This window comes from Sinocyclocheilus rhinocerous, unplaced genomic scaffold, assembly GCF_001515625.1.
Source record: "Sinocyclocheilus rhinocerous isolate Xijiao unplaced genomic scaffold, SAMN03320098_v1.1 scaffold1635, whole genome shotgun sequence".
NCBI lineage: Eukaryota > Metazoa > Chordata > Actinopteri > Cypriniformes > Cyprinidae > Sinocyclocheilus > Sinocyclocheilus rhinocerous.
In genome coordinates this window covers 1825531-1835197 of record NW_015627629.1, presented here as the reverse complement: position 1 = coordinate 1835197, position 9667 = coordinate 1825531, and positions in this window count along the sequence as shown.

The window sequence follows — 9667 nt, the reverse complement described above, 5'->3', positions numbered from 1 at the left end:
TCCTTGGTGATTCATAAAATGCAAATCAGCAGCTACCAGCACTTTAAGAGTCAAAAAAAGCAAATACAGGCAGGACAAAATTAATACAGTGGCTCCTGATGATATATTGAGGTCTTATGAAGTGAAACAATCGGTCTGTGCAAGAAACTGATAATTATTTACAACATCATTACCTGTAATCTATAGCCACAGGCAAATGGGAAAGTCTGATTCTTTTCCGCAAACTGGTTCTTTCAGACATTTCGTTTCAGTTAACTGGTTCATATAACTGATTTACAAGTTCATTTACATAATCACACAATAATAATAATAAACTTTATTTTCTACAGTGCCTTTAAAAAGTAGCATATCAAAGCGCTTCACAAGAATAAGATTAAATAAAACATACAATTATACAAACAATGCATTAAAGAAAATGAGATACAAAAGTAAAATACCAGATAAGAACATGCAATTAAAAGTTCAACAAGTAAAGAGAGAAATCTGACAATTACAAAATAATCAAGTAAAGGCTACCATAAAAAAAAAAAATAAATAAACTTTAAGGGAAGATTTTAAAACACTAAGGGTCTCTGCTTGCCTAATCTCAGCAGGCAAAGAATTCCAAAGTTTTGGAGCAATTGAAGAAAACGCCCAATCACCCATAGATTTTAAACGAGTAAGCGGAACACTTAAAAGGCCAGCTTCCGAGGAGCAGAGATCACGTGCTGGTGTATAGGGAGCTAAAATCTCAGAGAGATAATGGGGAGCCAAACCATGCAAAGTCTTATAAGTAAGCATGAACATTTTAAAATTGACACAAAATCTGACAGCGAGCCAGTGTAATGACTCCAAGACAGGAGTGATGTGATCCCTTGTCCTGTTTCCAGACAGGATTCGAGCGGCTGAATTTTGAACCAGCTGTAATTTATTTAGGGTAGCTTTTGAAACGCCGGCCAGCAAAGCATTTCAATAATCAAATGTGAGAAAATACAAAGATGTTGATTAACTTTTCGGCCACCAGGAATTACAACATATAGGACACAATCTGGCAATATTTCTAAAATGAAAAAATGATGTCTTGACAGTGTTCTGAACATGGGGAACAAATGTTAAATGAGCATCAAATATCACCCCCACATTTTTACATTTTGTGTGAAATTCCAGTGTAGAGCCACTTAAACAGTTAAAGACCCAGCCTTACATAGCTGGTGGGGTGAACCAATGAGCATTACCTCCGTCTTGTCACTGTTTAGACACAGAACATTTCTAGACATCCACTTTTTAATCTCAGAAATACACGGAAAAAGAAAAGACACAGCCAACATCAGGTTTTGAATGAGTGTCATCTGCATAAGAGTGAAAGTTGAGACCAAGTGATCTTAAAAGTTGACCAAATGGATAAATGTAGATGCTAAAATGTAAAGGGCCCAAAATTGATCCTTGAGGAACTCAATTTCAGTCTCATCTGCCTCAGAATCTTCAAGGTGCATTTTGGCAAAGCTCAGTCGTGACTGCATGTGGCCTTTCTTGAGGAGTGGCTTTTTTCTTGCAACCCTCCCATACAAGCCACATTGGTGGAGAATTTGTGATATTGTTGTCACATGCACACAATGACCACTCTTTGTCATAAATACCTGCAACTGCTTCAGAGTTGCTGTAGGCCTCTTGGTTGCCTCTCTGACCAGTTTCCTCCTGGCTCTTTCATCCAGTTTGGAGCGACGTCCTGATCCTTTTTCCAACTTCTGTTATGTAATTATTTTAAAGGGGGGTGATTCTTTTGTGTTTGAAACGATTTATGATAGCATATAATTGATTATAACGTTTATAAAGACAAACTTTAAAATGCATTTTACATACAAGCTTCATAGAACGTTTTTGAAAACAAAAAGTTGAAAATGAAAAAGCAGAAACCAAGAAATGTATAAAATAACCATAACAATTTAGCATAATTATAAAAAGGCACACAAAACATGACATGTGTATGTGTGTGTGTGTGTGTGTGTACTGCATGTACTGTGTATCCTACGTAGGTGACAGAGTCTTTTACTGTCTAAACAAGGACATCTAATATTTATTTACATGGGTGGGGTGACTTCAATGTTTACTGTTCTCTCACAGTCTGGTTATAAATGTTGAGCTTCAGTCATTATGTCCTCTACAACTAATGCAGATGATAGTCTTGTGTACATAAATCATAATTGCTTCCTGTCTAACAGAAACAGGAGCAGTCAATGATATCACCCAGATTACTCAGCTACCGGGATCATCTGCTATTTAAAAAAAAGCTTTCTCTGGTTCACATTTAGTCTTTGTGTATATTACCATGGCAATCATGTCTCTGAAATAAAGTTTTAGTCCAGTTCTGCTGGACTTTAAACGACTTGTCCTGTTTGTTATATAAATCTGTCTGAACAGTTTGTTCTTCAAGTCAAGAGTTACTCTGTAAAACAGAAATAATGAGAATCTGTTTCTTGCATTCCATTTTACATTTTCCATTGGCTTCCATTTTACATTTTGTCTTGGACATTTGTCAGCAGACAAATTTAACAAATCACTCCATGAGTTCACATTATATTCTTTTCTTTAACTTTTTGGGTGTAGCTGTTGTGTAAAAAGTGAACACACACATTGCATTAAAATGCTTTTGTTGTACTTGTGCCTTATTGTGAGGTGGCCTGTTTTAGAAGGAGTAAAGAGTAAAAAAAAAAAAGAATAAATAAATAAATAATGTTTATGGGCATTTCCGTTAACCCTAAAACACAACCCAATGCAGTGCAAAATACAGGTAAAACACCTGTAAAGAAAAAAAGAAAAGAAAATTATTTCATTTTAATATATAATAACAATATTATTGTTAAATAAAAAAACAATTTAGATAAAATATGTGGCCATAACTACAATCAAAAATAAATAAAAAATATTTTATGTAAATATTATATTTAAACATCTGTATGAGCAATATATTTTAGTCATGTTTTTGTATATTTTGAAACATATTTAATATCATACCTGAATGTATGTATGTATTTATTTGTTTGTTTGTATGGTGCAGTTTTTATGTGGTTGCTTACAGGCCCAAATAATAATAATAATGATGATAAAAAACCTCTCTTTTGATTTACATCTGTGGCATTTAATTACCTGTTTTATTACCTGCAAGGTGAAAAATCATAAGTTAGATCACTTAGAAAAATAATGAGCAATAAAAATGATGCTTGCTTGGAACATTGATTAATTCAATTGAGTTAAAACACAGATGTTTTAATAAATGTACTGAAAATAAAATAAAAAAGCTACAAATAATAGGCCTATAATGCAAGAATTCACCCTCTATAGGTAATATTTGATAGGAACACTTTTGGAAGCAGCAAAACATCTTTAAGTATGTGTCTATCAGTATTGCATGGTGTGATGCTGACATTTTTTATTTTTATTTATTTCTTTTTTTGTTTTTGGCAAGTTGGATGAGGGCTATTTATGAACAACAATTTCTGAGGTCAATCCATTGGACTGAGGTGTGGGATTTGACTGGGCCACTATTGGATGTTAACCTCTTTGATTTCAAGCCACTCTGTAGTGACTTTAGCTGTATGTGGCTGCTCTGCTGGAAGATGAATTGTTTTCCAAGTACATGTGCTCATGGGACTGCAGCACTATTTCCTACAGTTTTTTATTTGCATCCATCAATTTTTCCTTCTATCTCAGTTAATTTCCCAGTCCCTGTTGTAAACAAGCATCCCCAAACACAATGCTGCATCACCATATTTCAAATGCTGCTCTGCTTGAGACATGATGAGCTTTTTCAACAAGGGTTTACGTTCTTTCCATTCATGCCAGATTTATGAATAGCGCATGCTATTATTTATATCATGTCTCTTCTTCAGTTTCTTCTTCAGTTTCTGTCTTAAATAGCTTTTTCTGATCTGACGTACTTCATTGTGTATGAGCTATATCAGTGCATTATATGGTTTGCTTACATAATTTCCTTGAATTTATTGTCCCATAATTGTTCCTGTAGTGTGCCTTGAATCTACTTGGAATATCTGTTGGTGTTCAAGGTAGAGAAGATTTGTGTGAGAAATCAAAACCAAACTGTCTGTCTGTCTGTCTGTCTGTCTCTACTGCACACTTGATTCTTTCTTTCTTTAAATTTATTTAGTCAATTAACAATATATATACAGTACACAGTAAATAGACTAATAGTACACTTTCCTATTTTTTAGTTTAAAAGAAATATACTAATAGCACACTTGAATAAACTTCTTTTTCGTAAGGGTCTTCATGCTTTCAACTAGGAGATCTTGTAGAGAGCCTGTTTGAGGCGTTAAATCAAATAAACTAAATTACCCCAGCCTACATTTTCTCAAATTTACAGGTTTCACTTGATAGATGAATCCTTAATTGAAGGCAAATTAAATATAACTCTAAAACAACTTCATTTCTCTGAAGTGGCTCTTGCATTGAAAGTCTTGCGATTGCAGCGGGAATTAACTCTCATTGCAATCGGTTGTAATAATGGCTTTTTAGCTTGAGGGAAATTTCTTACTCTTACTGTATGACATTCAATCTCATTTTAATCAAAACGACCCACCTTCCTACTCAATTATCATTATTCAGAATCAACAAAATTAGATTTCTGAACCTTATCCCGTTACATTCTTCCACAGAAAATAAAAATCATCTGATCATTGTACGAACACAGATCCATTTCTCTGCATTTGAAATCCCCCGCTGATGCTAAAACCTTTGTAACAACTCAACAAGGCGAGCGTAATAGGCAAAGACCGTAGTATGAGCTGAAATGTCACGCTATAAATTTTCATGAGATCTCATCTTTTGCTTTCCGCTCTCTTTATTATTATGTCTCAGTCTTTTTTTCTCACGTGAGGATGAATGGATGTTAAATTTTATTAAGCTGAAAATTTGGTCAGTGCTTTCTCTGTCATAAACGGGTCTTCTGGATTTAACAACCTAGAAAAAGTCTCACTCATTATACATGTGAGTGGTTTAGCCCTGCGGCCAGCCCTACATGACAGCTCTCAGCAGATGAGCGAACAATGGCAAACAATATGTTTATTGATCCTGCAGGCTTTGCCATTTAATTTCCTTCAACCTTTTATATGGTTTAGAACACATGAGATGAGAACTTTATAGATTGGCTTCGCGGAAACGTCATCAGGCCAATAAATTGTGCTGATAAAGCAGTATATGCATTATGTATTAGTTTACTTAAGTAAGAAGATACTGTATTTGACATTTTGTTGTATAGATTAACATTATAATATGCAGCATGTTTGTTTCATTCTCATGTCTGCCTTTTAATTCAAATTACACAAGTTGTTTTCTTCTTGTATGCTCTTTACTGACCTTTTCCGGCAATTATCAGTAACATGAAGGAAATGCTATAGCATGACCTCACGGTGATACCGTTCATCTTTATATTCATTCTGTCATTCGGTTGTACAAGAAAAAGCTGCCAGAGCCCCCAACAGCTGCCTGACTTCCTCCGGTTTCCTTGTTGATTCCGAATTCAACAGCTAATGGGTAGTTGATGTGGCAGGTGTGTTAATTATGGCTAAATTAGATTGAGGAGTTATGACTAGGCCCACTGATCAAGTCTGATCTTATTAAAGGACAGTGTTTAAAGAATACTCTTGGGAAAATGGTCACATGGATATAGATTATTATTATTATTTTTTATATTATATAGATAATTTTTTGGTTAATTGATCTAATTTTGTGTCTCTAGAAAACAGTGATCAAAAAACAGTTATATACTGTATATACTGTATGTATATGTATATATATATATATATATATATATATGTATGTATGTATGTATGTATGTATATATATATATATATATATATATATATATACATACATACATACATACATACATATATATATATATATATAATACTTATTGTAATTAATGGGGTTATTATTCAATATTTACATGATCTATATATGTACATTTCAGACATCTAGGCTTTCTGTAAAATCAAGAATTGAGTGAAATCATTTCATAGTGCTGCTATTATAAGCAGATTTCTTCAATTAAAATATGGACAATTAAATATGTGAATATCCATATGCCTGTATATAGGTGATAGAATATCAGTACAATTCTTTTTATCAATACCATTTTTACTAATAATACAATTTTTAATAATAATTGATTTAGTATTTTCAGAATAATGGGAAAACAGGCATCTCAAATATCAAAGTGTCAAGGGCAAACATTTTATCCATGTCTTCCTTTCAAATCCTTCCCTTTTATATATTTGCTTATATCCAAACTGAATGACATTGCATTCAAGGTATACATTTTATCAGTTACCTGGGGATCAAACCTACCTTGATGTTGTCAATGCCAAGCTATACTGTTTGAACTACAGGAACAAACCTATTGCTGCAAACTTTGCACTGACCTTAAACTTCTGTTCTCATCAGCCTGTCAACCTCCCTTCAGTATTTTCCCTTCAGAATTTCAGTAACAAGAATCTCTGTCTCTGTCTATTATGGCAGACACTGCACAGATCCCTATGGGAAATATAATGCTCTGAGTGGTGAAGGTCCAGGACATAAACACGTGGACAGGGGAGGCTAAATTGAGTTTTTCTGAGGTTGTACATCTTTCCTGGTGGATAAGCTACCACTTCTGATCATTGGTCATGCTTGACGTTAATTAGAAATGAAAAAGAGTAACATGATGTTGAACAGTTTGTGCTTTCTTCGTTTTCATCATTTTTGCCCACTGACATGAGGCACTCTCTGCATGTTATGCTTTTCTTTTTGCCTTTTTCCATATAATTTTCAACACTATCTAGTTAATAAAAACAACACAACAACAACACATTATCATTCATTGACAACTAAAAATTAGCTGTGTATTCTCATGAAATTAAAACTGATTTTACATTTTTAAAACATTTTATATTTAACCTCATAAGATTATAAATGATAAAATCATATTTTATTATACTGACATATTTTAATATTAGTATAGCTTTAGTAAATTGTAAAAAAAAAAGTTAACTGATAATTTACAAGTGTTTAACTTTTAGTTCCCTTTCATGGGAACTTCGAACTGCGTCCTCTAGGGGTCGCTATGGGGAACGCCTCGTCATGACCCGTGTCTGAAGCATACATTGAAAAAACACCAACTCGTTGGCCATGCTGCGGACGCAAGCTTCAGACGAAGAAGTGAATGATGTGTAGCTCCCGGCGCTTATTTATACTATAGTCGCACCGGTAGTGACGTCATGGCTGTCGCCGGCCAACGAGTTGGTGTTTTTTCAATGTATGCTTCAGACACGGGTCATGACGAGGCGTTCCCCATAGCGACCCCTAGAGGACGCAGTGTCTCGTTCCCTACTCAGGGAACCATGGTTACATAAGTAACCTGAGACGTTCACATTAACACATTAACTTGCTACAAGTAGCCCTGCTACTTTTACTTTGCATTGTAATACAAGTGCATTGTAAACACATATAACAGGAAGCTAGTATACCTTTATTATTTAAAATCTTACAATGTACACAAGATTTGTGCAAATAATCTACACAAAGTAATTAATAATGAAGCTTGGTGATTGGGCTGAAAGGTATTATAGACCTCCTTTGGGTGTAGTAGTCTTGCCCAAAACTGACAACTCACAATTCATTCCTTTTATCATGCTTGTGTCATTTTAACCCTTGGCTAAATTTTCTAAATGAAACAGAATAATTGTGATAAGACTAATGTAATGGACAATGCAGTAAACATAACCATAATTAGAGATCATGCCTCTGTGGAAACAACTGGTCCAAGAATTATGATCATCGATGGCATCTATCGTCCTCTCACATCTGTTGCCATAAATCTGGTATTCAAATTGAATTTACGATGCATGTGATCTGAGAAATGAATTGGACCATCTTTTGCCATTTACCAAATGCCATCTGTACGGTTCAAAATCGCCAGCGTTTAGAGGTGTAAATTCTCCCTCAGAGACAAGGTAAATCACTTTTCTATCATCCCACTAGAAAGGAAATTTGTTTCTTGGAATTATATCCAAAAGGAAATATCAGCTAAATTCGAAGCCTGTCACTTATGAATCCCGTCTGATTCTGTTTCCCTGTATCTGCATCTCTGCTCATGCGTTCATTGTTATATGACCTATTCCTCTAACTATAAAACTGGGTGATTGCTTTAATCCTCCTGTTGTAGAGGGCAATTTTACTGTGAGCTAATAAAATACAAATTCCATCTGCAGAAACGCTGACAGATTCCCCTTTAGGACAAATGTGCTCAGCATGCTCAAAAATCCATGATAATTATCTTGCAATATTAGCTTTAGCACCGGAGGACACTCCGGGAAGCTTGTACTGTGTGCTGTTCTAATTTCAGATTTAAATTCATTTGTAGTCTTCAGGGAGCAAATACATATGGCGAATGGAATGAATACGCATGAAATAGGAAACAAAGTGGAGTGAGTTTAGCTGGTGATGGGTTCAGACAAACAATTTTAACCAAAACCAATTTATTATAATGAACAATTTCCTCCAAGCAAACCTCCACTGAATTATTGGAGCTACCAGTATCATCTGAAACTTCTTTTTTCCTAACTGCTGACTGAAAGGAAGCAGCATGGACTTGCGGAGAGTAAGGCAACGCAAGGAAACTGAATGGAAGCTGAAGAGAAGTTAAGAAGCTGAGGGACAAATGGAAGCTGCAGGGACAAAAGCAACTTCAGATGTGAGTAAGCAGATGGGATATAGGGAAGCTGAGATGTAAGGAAGATGAGAGAATGAAAGGACACTAAAAACACATTGAAAACTGATGGAACTTTAAAAAGGTGAGAAAAGATAAAGAAGCTGAAGGGACATCTGAAGGGGATCTAAGGGACATGAGGAAGCTGAGAGGATGTTACAAAGCTGAAACGACATTAGGAAGCTGAGGGGGTGTAAGCAAGCGGAAAGGACATAAGATAGCTAGATTCTAAGGGGACATTAGGAAGTTAAGTGGACAAAAGGAAACTGAAAATACACGAGAAAGCTGAAGGAAAATGAGGAAGCTGAGTAGATATAATGAAGCTGAAAGGACAGGGGACATTAGGAAGCTTGGGGGACGTAAGGAAACTGAAAATACACATGAGACGTTAAGTGGCTGTAATGAAGATGAAAGGACATAAGGAAGCTGAGGGGACACAAGGAAGGAGAGAATCAAGTGTCAACTACAAAATTCTTGGGCGTTTCTTTTCTGATCAAAGATGGCTGCTGCAGTGTTTCTCTGAACTTGTGTAAGGTTTTCAATCAAACAATAATCTGAAGAATCCTGCCTAAAATTATATTTTTCGGTAAAATTTTAGTATAGAGACCAATTCTCACTAATAACTAGTTGCTTATTAGTAGGGATGCACCGATACCGATACTGGTATCGGGCCCGATACTGAGCTCCTGTACTCGTACTCGTTAAAATGCCCCGATACCAAATGCCGATACCACACAGCATGTGATAAGTGCCATATTCAGACAAAGAAACACCGACAACAGAACAACAGACAGCAGAATGGAGTTATTAGAGATTAAGGATGTCTACGAAGTATATGTATGCAATGAATATAATGTTAAACATTCAGTATTAACGCCGTATAGCTGATGTGTGCGAGCTGATAAACAAAAGCACGCTGAGTGGATT